General features: G+C 38.7%; 1 pseudogene; it reads right to left on the minus strand.

Moving 5' to 3' along the window:
- Positions 1 to 10352: 10352 nt before the first annotated feature.
- LOC130862047 (40S ribosomal protein S16-like) lies at positions 10353 to 15186 on the minus strand (annotated as a pseudogene).
- Positions 15187 to 15793: the final 607 nt, after the last annotated feature.

The following is a 15793-nucleotide window of genomic DNA, read 5'->3' on the forward strand; positions in this document are numbered from 1 at the left end:
TGAGATGCACTATTAGAAATCTGCTAAAATTGTGAAAGCCACATGTTCTATGGATTTATGCATTCATTCAGCTTCTCTTAAATCAATGAGATGCAGGCAATAACTGGTAGAGAAAACAGTCAAAACAGGAGTATACACAAATCAAGGATGGTGGCCCCTGTTAGGGGAGGGCTTCACTTTCTAAAGCTTCATTTGCTTACATCCGTCCATAGCCAAAAACGTGAAAGGGAAACTTTCAACAAAAGTACCCACGATTCTAAACTGTTCTCCTTTCTGGTGGCATTATAGAACTTTGCACAGCTCTGCTTCTTCTCCCCCACGTGGAATATGAATTTGAACAGCATATACACAAGCTAGGCACTGACCTCTGCAGGAGTGACTTAGTAGCCATCACGGTTATTAGGCTGACTACTGTGAGAACATATGCCTCTGTTCAAACGATTCATTTTAGTTATGGTCCCAAAATGCAGCTGTAGTGCTGTCATCACTGTTCCTGAAGAAGCTAAAGGTGCTTTCTCCAAGTGAAAAGAAAAGTGTTCTCAATTTAATCAAGACAGAAAAAAATGATATCACTGAAGGTAATCTTCTACTGTGATATTCTAAGGAAAGAAAAGATGTAATTGTTTTGTTTTAATTAGTCATAATTGCTAATCTTTTCCTAAGCCAAATTTGTAAATGAGCTTTTTATAAGTATGTATAAACATAAATAATTATATATGATTCTCTACCATTTATGGCTTCAGATATACACCGAAGTCTCGAAATACATAATCAATAGCTAGATGTCATTGTGATACAAATTACTGATAAACATATTTGGCCTCACTAGGCATAACTAAATGGCAAAATCAATCTGAGACATAATAGCACATTTGTCAAATCACAGAAGGTGGAAAATAAAGGAAGAAAACAAAGAATGATACTGAGTAATAGCGGGGTTGAGTGGATGACCACACATAGCCAGTGAAACACAGGGCCAATGCTATGCTATATGAAGGCACCTCCATGCAGACCCGTGTACAGATAACAGCCACCCTTCTGGGAACACACAACAAGGAACAGGTTGGTATTTTAGCAATGATTACATTCCTTGTCTCTAGAATGCCACATCCGAAGTTAATTACAAGTAAATTAATTATTGAGGATAAATTCATATATTTAGTGTTAACTTCACAATTCCTTTTTTTTTTTTTTTTTGGTTTTTCAAGACAGGGTTTCTCTGTGGCTTTGGAGCCTGTCCTGGAGCTAGCTCTTGTAGACCAGGCTGGTCTCGAACTCACAGAGATCTGCCTACCTCTGCCTCCCAAGTGCTGGGATTAAAGGCGTGCGCCACCATCGCCCGGCCACAATTCCATTTTTTATACCGTTTCAAAATCAAACAGAAATTTTTGTATCCAAAGCTAAGAATTAGTTATGCTACAAGGGGGCTGGTTGATGGCAGTTGTTAGCCCTGCTAGCCAGTAAACCTGTTTCCTAGCCACATAAATGTATGAGAAGAGGACGGACACCACAAAGTTGTCTTCTGACCTCCATATATGAACCATGCTATTAGACAATCTCCACAGACATCACTCACAGAGACCGACACATATCACATACATACACAGTCTCATGCATACAATAATAATAGTAATAATAATTCATAAACAATTTCTTTAAAATGTTAGTCAAGGAGCTGAAGAGATGGCTTAGTGTTTCATAGAGTGTACTACTCTTACAGAGGATTCTCATTCAGTTTCAAGGACCCACGTTTGTCAGCTAAAAATCATCAGCTCCAGGGAATCCAACATCTTCTTCCGGCATTCATGGCCACCTGCATCAACATGTATACATATCCATACACAGATTCGCGCACATGTACATCAATAAAAATAAATCTTAAAAAAATAACTGTTAAGTAACTTGCATTAAACCCATGTAACATAACATTGTACATTTATGAAATGTTATAGATACAAATTTAATGTAAAAAGAAATTTATTAATATAGAAAAATCAAACACATTAGGTAAAATAAAGTTATTTCATTTAAGAAAAAATGTAAGTATTCTTTCTGTGTTTCTTAGAAATATATATACCACAAAAATGTCAATAGGCATTATTTCTAGTACTATATGTTTTTAATTTTTGACAACTAATTAATAAGCTTTGAATTTCTTTCTAATTTGCATCAAAGAGTTTTTAAAAATATGTACAAAGAAAAAAAATAAAAATAAATATGTACAAAGCTAATATAAGGAAGAGAGAAGTTATATTATGTTCAGCACAGAATCAAGTTTACAAAATGCTTGTTTACAACTATATGAACATAACTCTAAATGTAAGTATAAATAATATTATGCAAATGCAGGCTGAAGGCATTTTTTTTTGGTTTTCCACTCTTTTCTTCAGTGTGAAGTTTAGAATATTTTGTACCATCTATTGAACTACTTTCCTCAAATTCTACTTCTCATGGACTTTATTTCAAACACTTAAAAACAAGAGCTCAATTCTCCTTGTGCATAAATTAACATTAATGTGAATTTACAACCTACACTACTTCCAGCCACACGTTATAATCGTTGATGGTATCTTATTCTCTCTCCTAAGTCAAAGATATCATGTAAATTCATAAATAGATAGCTGCATGCTGTTACATTTTTAAAAAGCATGTTTATATTTATCATTCTCTCTCCCAGTGGTATTTTCTATACCCTAAGCAGACGTGAAGGACTTGCCTGAATTGTCAGAATATTGTCACACTTCTATTTTTTGTCTTGCTGGTAAATGTCTAGCATATGGGGCTTGCCCTAGGTTGTTTTAAAATGGAGGCAATGATCTTGTGGGAAATACAGACCTTTTGACTAATTTGAAAGTATCTTTGATTATTTATTCATTCATCATCCATCCATACCAACACAATTGATATAAGATTCTGTCCTACTAGGATGCCTTATTCTTGCCATATGTGGCTATGTAGAATAGATGTTTTCCAGTGTGTGTGTGTGTGTGTGTCTGAGTGTATGTGTGTGTGTCTCTGTGTATGTGCACATGTGTGTATGTGTGTGTGTATGTGTGTAAGACCATGATTATCATTTACAGTCAAGAGATGGGACATGGAAACAATGATCCTCTATTCAGGCCTTGTTCATATAGAATGATTATCTCCAGTCTCTTTCTTTTCTTTTCTCACCCTTATCACCTACTTTTTTTCAGATATGTTCCTTCTACCAAAGTTCCACCATCTTCCAAAACCAGTTAGGGATCAGCTCTTAAAACATATAAATCATGTGGAACACTCCACATTTAAAACATAACATTATATCCCTGATTCCCACAAGCTCATGGCCATCTCTTAATGCAAAATATTTTGATCCAACTTCAAATGTTGGAAAGTCTTACTTCTTTCAACACTGTTCTAAAATCCAAGTTTTCTTTCCAGACCCTAGATAATCTTTTATCTGTGATCCTTTGTAAAGTAAAAAGAAAAGTTGTAAACTTTAAATACAAAATGACACAAATTAAAAACTCCCATACCAAAATGCAATAATGGGGCATAGAAAGTAAATAACAGATTACCAGTTGAAAGTAAAATTGAATCCAGCAATGTATTCCCCCAAAACAATGCATGCATGTTCAAAATCTGAGACTCCTATCATAGCATCTGGACTCCGATGGACTTGGGAAGCCTTGTCTGTCTCTACATGCTTGTTACTGGCTTCCCCAATAGCTGAAGTTTTCTTTAGCAGATGTTCCATGTTTCTGGCATCTCTAAACATCTCAGAGACTCCACTGAAAGCTTTATGAAGTCACATACAGATCATTAGAGATCCATAAATAAAAGCTAACCTTGATACATTACTTTGTCCTAGAAGGTTTCTGACACCTTGGTGTAGGCTTGCATGACACATAAGTCTTCATTTCAACCTGCTTCTAAGGTCAGCAATGATTGACAATGACAACTCTGTCATCAGCTGGAGACACACTTTGACCCACTTGAGATATTTTTAGGGCTGAAGCAGTCATCTGACTATGTGCCTGAATTAATAAAATCATTTCCCTGGGTGACCATTTTCCAAAGGCACCCTTGATATTTTTCTTTTCAGACAATTTCCTTGAAATGCATTCTTTTTAAATGAGTTTCAAGTTTCACAAGGTAGAACATTCTATGGGTAGTCATGTCATTGAGGCATATTTCCTTTCAGTCCAGTACAGGGTGCCATGTTCTTTTTAACATTTTACTTTTATTTTTAATTATACACAGAGAGATTTTTAATATATATATATATTTATAAATATAAAATTATGTATTTATAAACATAAGGTTTTATATATATTTATAAATATAAGATTACATATATATAAGAGAAAGATAAAGAGGAAGAGAGAGAAAGAGAGAGAGAGAATTAGAGAGTTGAGGGGCATGTACACTCAAATTCAATACAACCTGAAGGCCCAAAAGTTACTCCCGGAGGTACTGTATCCTCTGAACCAGGAGTTATTAATTATTGTGAGTTACCTGGCATGACTGTAGAGAACCAAATTCTATTCCTCTGCACAGAAACTATTTGCTCCTAACCACTTAGTCAACTCTCCAGTCCCCTAACCTAGTTTTTCAGTTCTTCATAGAATGTTTGTTCCCCTCTGTATCTACATAAGCACAGCCTTTACTGTCCTTGCTTCTTTTGACATTCTGATTTTCTACACTGATATTAATATCTCTCATTACAGCACCAAACTCTGCCATACTGATCCTGCAAACCAGTTCCAAGACTAAATATCACAAGGCAAGTTTTATCACAGCAAAAAATTGACAACCCAATTGCCCATCGTCTATTCATTTTTTTCTTCATTGTGGTCATATATCTGAAAGAAGCAACTTAAAAGAGTAAATACTTGTTTTGGCTTATGAGAGAATGCAGTCTATTATATTGGGTGTAGGAAAATGTCATAGGCAGTAGATTCTCGGTGGTCAGGGCATGTGGCAACACCAACCAGGAAGAATGGTAACTGTGGGCTGGTAATAGGCCCGGACAATATCATGTAAGGTCCAACCCACATTGATCCACTTGCTCTAGTGAAGTTACACTTGGTAAAGATTCTACAATCTCCCCAAACCAGCTTGAGTTCAACTGTTCAAACACCTGAGCCTGTGAGCTACATTTCATGTTTAAATCCTATTAGCTGCCCTTCATAAAATCGGGGTGGGTGGGGGATAGCAGTAGAGAGAGCAAAACTCAGTTTTCATTGTTATGCTAGACATTTCTTGTTTCGTCCTTTACGTATTTCTGCTTCTTTCCTGATATAAATAAGTATCAAATTATTTTTTAAAAATTACTAATTCTTTGAGAATTTCGTGTTTTATATTATCATATTCACACTCCCCCCAGCTTCTCCCAAATCCATCTGCTATTGCCTACCCTCTCATCTTTACGCTCTCATTTTTTTTTTTTTTTTTTTTTTTTTTTTTAGTTTTTAAATGTGCCTATATCCAAGGAATACTGTGTATGTACACTTGGGGTGTGACCATCTCCTGGAGTGTGGTTGACATGGCAAGCCATGCCCACAAAGAAAATGAACTCTGACTCTCCCAGCAGCTATTAACTGACAATTGTCACTTAGATAGGGGTAAGACTTCATGACCACCTTCCTGATAGGATTTTGTCTGGCTTGAGTGTATCCGGGTCTTGTGTATGCTGATACAACCGCTGTCAGTTATATGTATTTCACATGCCTTGTTGTATTCAGAGAACACTGTTTCTTTGTGGTCACATACTGCCTCTGACCCTTACAGTCTTTCTGACCTTTCTTCCACAATGAACCCTAAAATTTGGGAAGAAGGACCATGATATCCCATTTTGGGCTGAGCAATCTGCAGGCTTATTTTCTACTCCATAGTGAGTGTAAAACTCTGTATTAGTTGTCATCCACTGCAAAAGAAGCTTCTCTCATGAGGACTGAGAGAATCAATAACCTATAAACATAATAATAAGTCACTGGTAGTCATTTTAATGTCATGTCCTTTTACCAGAATAATAGCAGTAGGATTTTCCCATGGGTCTATGACCTGTATAGCACAGGTTTTTGGCGCTGATAATGGTGACAAGTATGGGTTTCATCTTGTGGAGCAGGTCTTAAATCAAATCACAAAATGTTTGGTTACTCCCATGACATCCACGCCAATATTTCACTGATGGGTATCAAACCACTTGTTAATGGAGTCTCAAGATTGAATCATTTTCCAAAAATTACAATGGGACCTACCTTGTCACCTCTTAATATACCCCATACATTTATTCTCAAAATAAATACTCACTAGAACTCTTAAATTTTTGGTCCCTTCCTTATATCTTGATCAGTTCATTCTATTTTATTTGAAGTATTAATTATATATGGAACATAGTGTTTAGACACGAAGAAAAATCATCTGAACCTGAACCAAGCTGAGAGTTGTTGACAAATACTCACAAGGAAACCCTGCAATGAGGTTTCAGAAGTAGCAATGTTTTTTAACCTAATTTTAATCTGTGGTCTTCATTAATGGAAAATCATACCTCATAAATATATCATGGTTGGCCTATTACAGTGTTTCCTGTACATTTTTGGTTTTGCTTTCTCCCTTTTTCCTCTTCTGCTTGAAACATAGACTAAAGAATATCATCATTCAGAAAGTCATCACAGGAAGCTAATTAACTCCAATCTAAATGTATATGAATACAAATAGACATAGAACAAGAGTTACATGTCACTGACGACTGTTAGCCATGCGAACTAATATAAGTAATTGTACAATATTGCTTCTGGCATCAAACTTTACCTAATTATATAAATCCATAGTACTTCAGTACAAATTTGAAGAATGAACACACACACACACACACACAAGTGTATGGAGATGCCTCACAAATTAAAGTCATAAGGTGCAGCTAAAGAAGCCGTCTCTCTTTCCTAACTAATTTAAAAAATTCCTAAGGAACGAAAAATACCTCTTCACCAAATATGTTGATTCTAGATCTTCACATAGTGCATACAGCTATGCCTTTTGTCCAAGAAGGAGCACAGTAGGATCAACAGGAATAAATATGTGATCATAAAGGAATTTATAAAGATCAGTCTTCAATTCTATGACTAGAGTTTGCAGTATTCAGCACAGTCTCTAAGTATTGCAAGGAAAATGCCAAATCATGGATATCAATAAGGATCTGTAAAGGAGACACAGAGACAGTCGGGAGAGGCAGACATTAAGTGGAGAGGAGATGAATAGGAGTGCACTGGCAATTTTTTTCCTAAGTTGTGTTTTATGGCAATCATTTTAATCCTCAACATAAGTTCTCAAGGACAGTATGAGCATACACCACAGGTCACTTGGCTCCTTATACCTTAGTATGATTACAAATACCACCGTCTTTCTTTCCCAAAAGTGCTCTGTTTTAGGTGATAAGTCATATGGCCATCTTCTTAAATATAGCAATGTTTTCCAAAAAGAAAGAAACTGATAGTTCTGTTTTATTAATAAGGTTTAAAAAAATCCACTTTGCAATTTTCCTTGCCTTGCCAATTTCTGGTGGCATGTCTCCTCAGATCTGGGGATGAAGAAAAAATATCTACATGCACAAAGCAACTTTATTTAGTAAATAGAAAATAAAACTCATGATATTTGCATCATTAACTGGACTATGATGTCATATTCTGTAAAAGTCTGAGGTTAACAAAGTAGATGCCATGAAGCTTCGAGCCCCAGGCATACATATATATCAGCTCTTCTACTCATTTGTTTTGTACACACAGGACCACTCTGATTTAGTCTCCTTTCATTCTAGGGAGGACTTGTTCACCTACTCTATACAAACAATTCTTGAACTCGAGATGCTATCAACAGCTTACATTTTCAACATAGAAATTCTGCAAAGAACCAAAATAGAGAATCATGCAACTATCAGATTGATGCTGTTAATACTTCGGTTTAGCAATTCATATCCATGTATCATAAATTGTTTTTATGACTTTAGGACACTGAGCACAGTACATTTATTTCCAACATGTCAGGTTGTTATATTTATTCCAAACTCCCAGTGCCTTTTTTGTCCTAAAATATTTTCTATGTTACTAGATGCTGAAATTCCTCCCAGTAGATTTTTTCAAGGAGTGAATTAATAAGCCCTCGAAAGTGTCTAAGACAGAAAGGAGTGTTAAAGAAAAATCCTATATATAGGACATATATAACCTACCAGATGCACTGAGCTAAATGTTTTCCTTTTGTTTATCTTCTAATCTTCATGAGAGGCTGGTAAGATGATCCTCCATTTTTCAAATGAAGACTCTGAGCTCCTGGAGCAAAGTTTTGAATATATCACAACACTGACTGGCAAATCGTTGATTCCAGCTAGGACATGCCTGCCCTTTTCAAAAGCCTGCTCTCCAAGGCTGCTCACATTTCTGGGATTCATAAAGCATTTCCACAGAATACCTTCTTTATAATTTTATTTTTTATTAAAAATCTTTTTTTTATAACATACAATCTGATCTCTCTTCTCTTTCCCCTAAGTTTTCTCAGATTCTCGTCACCAGCCTCCCAACTCCACATCCTTTCTTTCTCTTCCTCCTTAGAAACCAAGCAAACAACAATCAAAATAAAAAAATAAAAAGCAGAAACAAAACACCTGACAACATGGAAAAAACAAATAAACAAAAAGAAAGAGCCAAAAGAAATACATATAGACACGGACACAACACACTTGTGCACACAGAAATCTCCATGAAAACACAAAATTGGAAACCACAGTATACAAGTGAAAGATCTATAAGGCTAAAATACAAAAGTGTCCAGACAAAGTATTATGAAATAAGAACCCTCCAAAAATAGTACTGAGTTCATTTTGTGCTGGCCAACTACTGAAATGCATGGAGTCTGCCCTTAAGTGTATTTTGTATCCCCAGTAGATTCTATTGGGGAGGAAAATACCTTTTCTTTACAAGTAGTTATAATAAGTATTTTTCTGTGCCCCGACTCCCAAATAATGATATGGAGACTTCTTATTAATTATGAAAACTCGGTCAATGGTTTAGACTTGTTCCTATCTAGTTCTTATAACTTAAATTAACCCATTTATATTAATCTATGTTCTATTACATAGCATTGCCTCTCTTCCATCTTGTACTTCCTGTTTCCTCTCCATATCTCCTGGCTTCTCCTGCATGCCTCTGCCTTTATCTCCCCAGAAATCTTGCCTATATTTCTTGCATAACTATTGACTGTTCAGCTTTTTATTACACCGTGCACAGCAATAACCTTCACACAGTGTACAAATATCCCAAAGCGAGCAGTTGTCAATTGGACATAGCTTCTGGCTTAGGGATGGGAGCTTGTTTCTACTTTCCGTCTCTGCAGTGGTACCCTGCCTTAGACAAGTTCAGACTCTGTGCATACTGCTCTAAGTTGATATTGTGAACTCTCTCTGAGTTCATATATGACAGTCTGTTGTGTCTAAAAGACCTCATTTCCTTTGTATCTTCCAAATAAATGACTCTTCCTGTTTCTCCTTATACTATGTTCCATGAGTCCTGAGGAGAAAGATTTGATGGAGGCATCCCATTTAGGACTGAGTGTTCCAAGGTCTCCCACTCTCTGTACCTTGTCCAGTTGTGGGTCTCTGTCTTTGTTTCCCTCTACTGCAGAAGGAAGCATTTCTGATGATGACCTATGAGTATAGTAGACTGTCATTAAGAGATAATTTATTTCATTTTATTGTTATGTCCTTTAAGCATAACAGTAGTATCTGGTTTTCCCCTAAGTCACTGATAAGCATGAATTCTGCCCTTAAGTGTGGTTTGTATCTAATCTCAGGTTCTTGGCCACCTGTCCAATGTTAGGCATGGGTTCCATTTCATGGGGTAGGCATGATATCCAATTGGAAAGTGTTTGGTTTCCCCCACAACTTTTATACAACTAATTGCACCAGCTTATCTTTTTTTTTTTTTAACTTAGAATTTTTAAATAAAAATAAGGTAGGCAGCAATTGAACAAACCAAGAGGGTGTCTGCATGCACTTACACAGATCCATAAATACTATGTACAGGTCAAGCTGTACCCCCTGGGCTCTGCCCACAATGCAGTGCACAACAAACTAAACCAAATCCCTCTTCTTGCCACCGCCACAAACGACACATGGACCGGAAAAGATGCTTTTTAAAGTGGCTGGATGTGGTGGCACACACCTTTGAGTTTGAGGCCCGGCTGGTCTACACAATGAGTTCCAGGGACAGTTAGGGCATTAATATAGGGACCACGTCTCAAAAAGACCATAACACAGAAAAAGAAGCATTAAAACCCTAGGATGTTTATTACAAAGGTAAATCCTGATCTTTGAGTTGGGCTTATCGGTAGGATTTCTGGTATCGAGCACGGGCACCAGGAGATTCGAACTTTTTGGATTCACAGCACCGAGGATCAACTACAAGCAGGGTGGGATCATACTGGATGAGGATATTTTTGATCTCCTTCTTAGAGGCCTCATCCATATACTTTTGGTAATAGGCCACCAGGGCTTTGGAGATGGACTGTCGGATAGCATAAATTTGGGCCACATGACCACCACCCTTCACACGGATCGGAAATCCACACCAGTGAATTGCTCCTTGCCCAGCAGCAGAACTGTTTCCAGTAACTTGTACCGCAGCATGCGCGGCTCGATCAATCATCTCCAGGGGACGTCCGTTCACCTTGACGAGCCCATTTCCCGGTTTGCAGTGCATCACGGCTGTGACTTCTCTTCTTGCGTCCGAAGACTTGCACGGACTGCAGAGAACCCTTGGACAGCAAAGCTGTGAGTATGAACACGAGGTCCTCACCGTGCGGCGCCACCACCGGAAAAGGCACACCAGCTTATCTTTAAGGCAAGTAAGCACTGTAGGTCAAAGGGCTTTTAGTTGGGTTGATGTTTATCTTGTTTCTCTGGTAGCATACCGAGCATTTCCAGTACTATGAACACTGGTCAGTACAGTTGAAGGCTCTAGTTAGGCACCAGCTCAAGTTCAACGTGTTTAGTGGAATATATAAGTGTTGTCTTCAGCAATAGGGCCTTATCATCAGTTTGCTGAGAGCAATCAATAACCTTGGTAAAAAGCCTGGTAAAATGCTCGTTGTCTGGACCTCCCAAAAGAATCAGAGCTATTTGTACTGTCAACCAGAAGCTGCCATTTTTAAGAAGCCACACAGTTTTTATTGCACCTCTTTTAAAGGACCCGTGATGCCCTTGCTTACCACCAGTGGACAGAGTCCATCCAGGGGAGGTGGGGGAGAATGTGGCTAAAATTTGTTTTCTTTGGGTGTCTAGAATGTTTTATAATTACTCTCGGGTATTATCTCGATTTAGTTGACCACATTGGCACCAATTTAATATAGTTTCTGTGTGGTTATTTTGAGTGAGTGGATGGGAATGAACAAACCACTTCTGCCAACATGTTCCAATTGAAGGCCATGTATGTAAGAACATACAGACAGCACAAATTGGACATGGTGTGCTTGTGTGTGTATGTATTTGTGTGTGTTTGTGTGTGTGTTTAAGAGGACACAAAATTGGGAAGGACTGTAGGGAGGAGGTATATCTAGGAGGAGAGGACTTGAGTTGAGATGGTAAATATAATCATTGCATTGAAATTCTCACAGAACTAATAAAAATGAATAAACAATTGCATCTTATTTCATAGAAAAAGGATCGTATCTCAGAACTATCATCTTAGGTTAATATTTTCATTCATTTGCCTGTATTCTATTTTTCTTATAAAATCTTTGTGTGTTGTAGTTTTTTCAGATATAAGCATTTTTATTTTAAAGTGGGGATGGCATAGTTCAGCACCTCCATACTCGTGTTAACCTTGGGCTTCCTCATCTCATATTTTAATCTTCTCAAGGCCTAAGAGTAAAAGTTCTTATTGCCAAATTCTGCAAATAATCTCATCTATCCTATTTTGCCATCATTTCCACCAAGTCCATCAACTTTACAGGTTGTATATACTTTCAGTATCAATTAGATCTGGGGGTTCTAGATATTCAATCATCAAAACAAATACAACCTTGAAGTAAAATAATGGTAGAAACTTGCAAAACTAAGAGAACTTGAGTGTAATCTTTGTATGGCATGGCTAAAATAGCAAAATTATTATCAGAATACTAGTTAGCTGAAGGGAGAAAAAAACCCTCATCCACATAGATAAGCACTGGAAAAGCCAGGAAAATTTCACACATAGCTTATCTCTTCAACATAGTGAGGTGTACAGCTGCTCTTGCTGGAATGTTATGAATGATGTAGTTTTACAACTTGCTGATCCTCTGCTTTGTGAGGAGACAAGCTCTGCCTGTATCTCCCAGAATTTGTTTTTACTTATCTAAGACCTTTTTCCCTAAATTTTGAACATGTTTTTAGACCATAAAAACCACTCTTATGAATGAAGTCTTCTGTGCTTTACAACAGCTGAAGTGACATCTAAACTATCTTAGGGCCAGACCAAACCCAACACCCATAGGCATTATGTTTATGTCAGTCAAACTCCCTAGACCCTAAATCTTGGGCACTATCTCTGAGTCAACAGTATCCGTTCTTGTGAAAGAAGGCAGCTGTACTTCATAAGGAACCTCAATGTCAACATGTCTTAAATTTTGGTGCACTTGGGACCGAGTTATGTGTCATCTGAATACTTTTTCCAAAAATCATGCTGCACCTAAATATGGCTAAAGTAAAATGATCTGAGCCAGACTCTAGAAGCCCTGGTCCAGCGCTTCTAGAATAGAATTGGGCTGATTCCAAATTTTATTCTTGTCTCTTCATGGATCACTTTTCCATGCCTGCTGTGAAGCCTGCAGGGGAATCAGCACAGCTAGTGCTCAAGTACTTCACACAGGAAACATTTCTCTTCCTGAGCAAAGAAATGGTCTTCTTCAAATGTCCTCATTCAGTCAAACTTGTACCACAAACTCAGAGGTTCCTGTTGATGTTCCTACCTACCCAGAACTACTGAAATTCAATCCTTAGCACATATTAAACAAACCTCCATCAAAAGGCTATATTTTATCTTCTGGAATATTGATGGATACCCTATGCTCTGAAATATCAATGTACAAATTGGTTTGATGCTTATTATGAAAGAAAAGTGGGAGGTATTTTCTCACAACCAAAGAATAATAATTGAACTACACGAATAAAGCATGGCTATAAAATGCAGTATGTTCCAGACTCTTAAATTTGGAACCTGAAACTTTTCTTAGCTGCAAAAAAAACTTGGCTACAAAATCTGTATAAACTCATATTTAGGTAATAGTGTGACCATCTCCTGATTTGACAATTGCATTGTGATACAGAAAAGGACATTCTTGTTTGGGATAAATATACTAAATCTTTAAAAGTAGGACACTGAACCTTCAAGTAGTTCCAGAGAATTTGCAAAAACATGGACAGACATAGAATGAGACCTAAGGACAAAGCAAAACTTAAACCTAAGTTCCACTTGGGAAACACAAGTAAATGGTAAGAGAGTAGTTTTTGTACTACATTTTCAGCTTTCGGTACATCTAAAATAATTTCAAAGTAAATTTTTAAAAAAATTAACTGTTCGAATTCTCAAATGGAAAACACGTTTGTTCTGAACAGTTTTAGTCTCTCTCTTTCTCTCTCTCTCTCTCTCTCTCTCTCTCTCTCTCTCTCTCTCTCACACACACACACACACACACTCCCCATTCACACACACACACGCCTCTTTATTAATCTCTTTAATCCCATCTCTATATACCTCTGTCTCTATATCCCAGGCCTTTACCAGATGCATATGAAATTCACTCTTTTTTTAATGTTTTAGGATTCCTTGTAAATTTCGCATCATGCAACCCCATCCCGCTCATCTCCCCATCCTTCCATATCCACCCTTCACCCTTAAAACCTCCTTTAAAGAAGAGAACAAAAAAAATTAATAAAAATAAAAATGCTAATTAAGGAGGAAAATGCCCCAGTGGAAGCTGCAGTGTGTCACCTAGTCTACCCTTTTGTCCAAACAGCTTTACTTGCAAATGTTCACTGCAGTAAATCATGGGTCTGGTTCCAGGCCAGTGAGCTTCTGCCACATTATCAAAGTTGGATCCTTACCAGGATTCCTCTCAGATATCCTGTTACTATCTTTGTCATGGAAATCCTGTAGCTTTGGTTCTCCATGGCTTAAACCTTCATGTGCTTCAGCAGTTCTTAGTTGTGGTAGATGTTGGAATGGACCAACTGAAAACCCTGATCTGGGCCTGCTTGGTAGCTGAGTTGGTCAGCTCATCCGCCACAGCCCTACTCCTGTGCCACAAGGGCCTGCTCTCCCACACTGCATAGGCGAGGGATGGGGTCAGCTCTCCCATGCTCATTTCCTCGGGGCTGGCTTCCCTGAACCAGTACCTACCACAGCTCCACTGTGCTGCCCGGACGAGGTGTGGGGCCTGCTCTCCCGCGTGCTGCCTCTAGAGGGCGCAGTGTCAGCTCTCCTGTGTTCACATCCTCTCTCCACTGGCTCAGCCACAGCCATGTTACCAGGGCCAGCTCTTCTGCGCTGTCCTGGCAAGATCCCGCTCTCCTGAGTGCTGTAACCAGCAAGGAGTGGGAACATTTCTCCAGCTTCAGGGCTAGCTCTCCTGCCTGCCATAAATGCAATAGGTAGGGGGTGAGGTCATCTCTCCTGTGCCAATGCCACCACTCAGCAGACTAGTGGACAACTATCCCAAGTTGACACCCTCAGGACTTTACCTCTGTCACCAGAGACAGCTATACTGTGCTACCCAGGCAAGGTGGGGGCCTGCTCTCCCAAGCACTTCAGCCAGCAGGGACAAGGCAGGATCTCCAAAGTGCCATAGCTAGAAAAGAGAACAGACAGTACTATGCAATCCTTGGTAAACAACATGGCCCCAGGCAGCATGCCAGACCAGCAGACATCACATGGCCTTTGGTGGGGACATGGACCATGAACATCGACGTGGACCCCTGTTGTTTTAGGGTCACAGACCCAGACATGGTCCTTGACCTCCGCATGGACCAGAACATCTCCTTGGCCTCGGGTGTCTGAGTAGGCCTCACATCAGGCTGATCCTCAGCATTCTCCCATCTCCAGTTCCAACTCCCTTCGCAGTGCACAAACCCTTGCACTTTACCTTTCTCTGTCGTCTATCCACCACGTGCTTGTTCATCATAGCGGCACCCACCCAGCCCATGATACGTGGATGGAGGTGGGGCCTCTGGTGTCTCTCTTGCTGCTGTCTGGTGCCTCTCTGGTGTTTCTCGACACCATCCTAGAGACCCACAGGGGTCAGGCAAGGGCCCTCTGTGTCTTGGTGCTTCTGCTGCTATAAGAGAATTTTAAAAGTTACTGAGATATGCTTTAGCCAGCTTTCTTTTTGTTAATCTAATAGAACATCTGACATAATCTGCATATTTGGCCTCACAGATGGGACAGGTCAGTTCTTTCAACTTGTGGTAAGGAGACACAACACATGTTGGGAAAAGGCAAAGAAAGAAAGTTACTAATTCCGTAGGTGAAAGGGAAAAGAGACTAGGAAGAGAATAGCATCCTGCATTCCTTTAAGGCTGTGGTTCTCAACCCATGGGTCACAATCCCTTTAGTGGGTCAAGCAACCCTTTCTCGGAGGTCACGTTAGACTACCAGAAAACACAGATTTTGCATTATGATTCTTAATAAAATTATAGTTATGAAGTGGCAATAAAAATAATTTTATGGGTGGGGGACATCAAAACATGGCAATAGGCAGGTTGAGAACCACTGCCTTAAAGAGTCTGCAA

Source organism: Chionomys nivalis, chromosome 19 (assembly GCF_950005125.1).
Source record: "Chionomys nivalis chromosome 19, mChiNiv1.1, whole genome shotgun sequence".
Classification (NCBI taxonomy): domain Eukaryota; kingdom Metazoa; phylum Chordata; class Mammalia; order Rodentia; family Cricetidae; genus Chionomys; species Chionomys nivalis.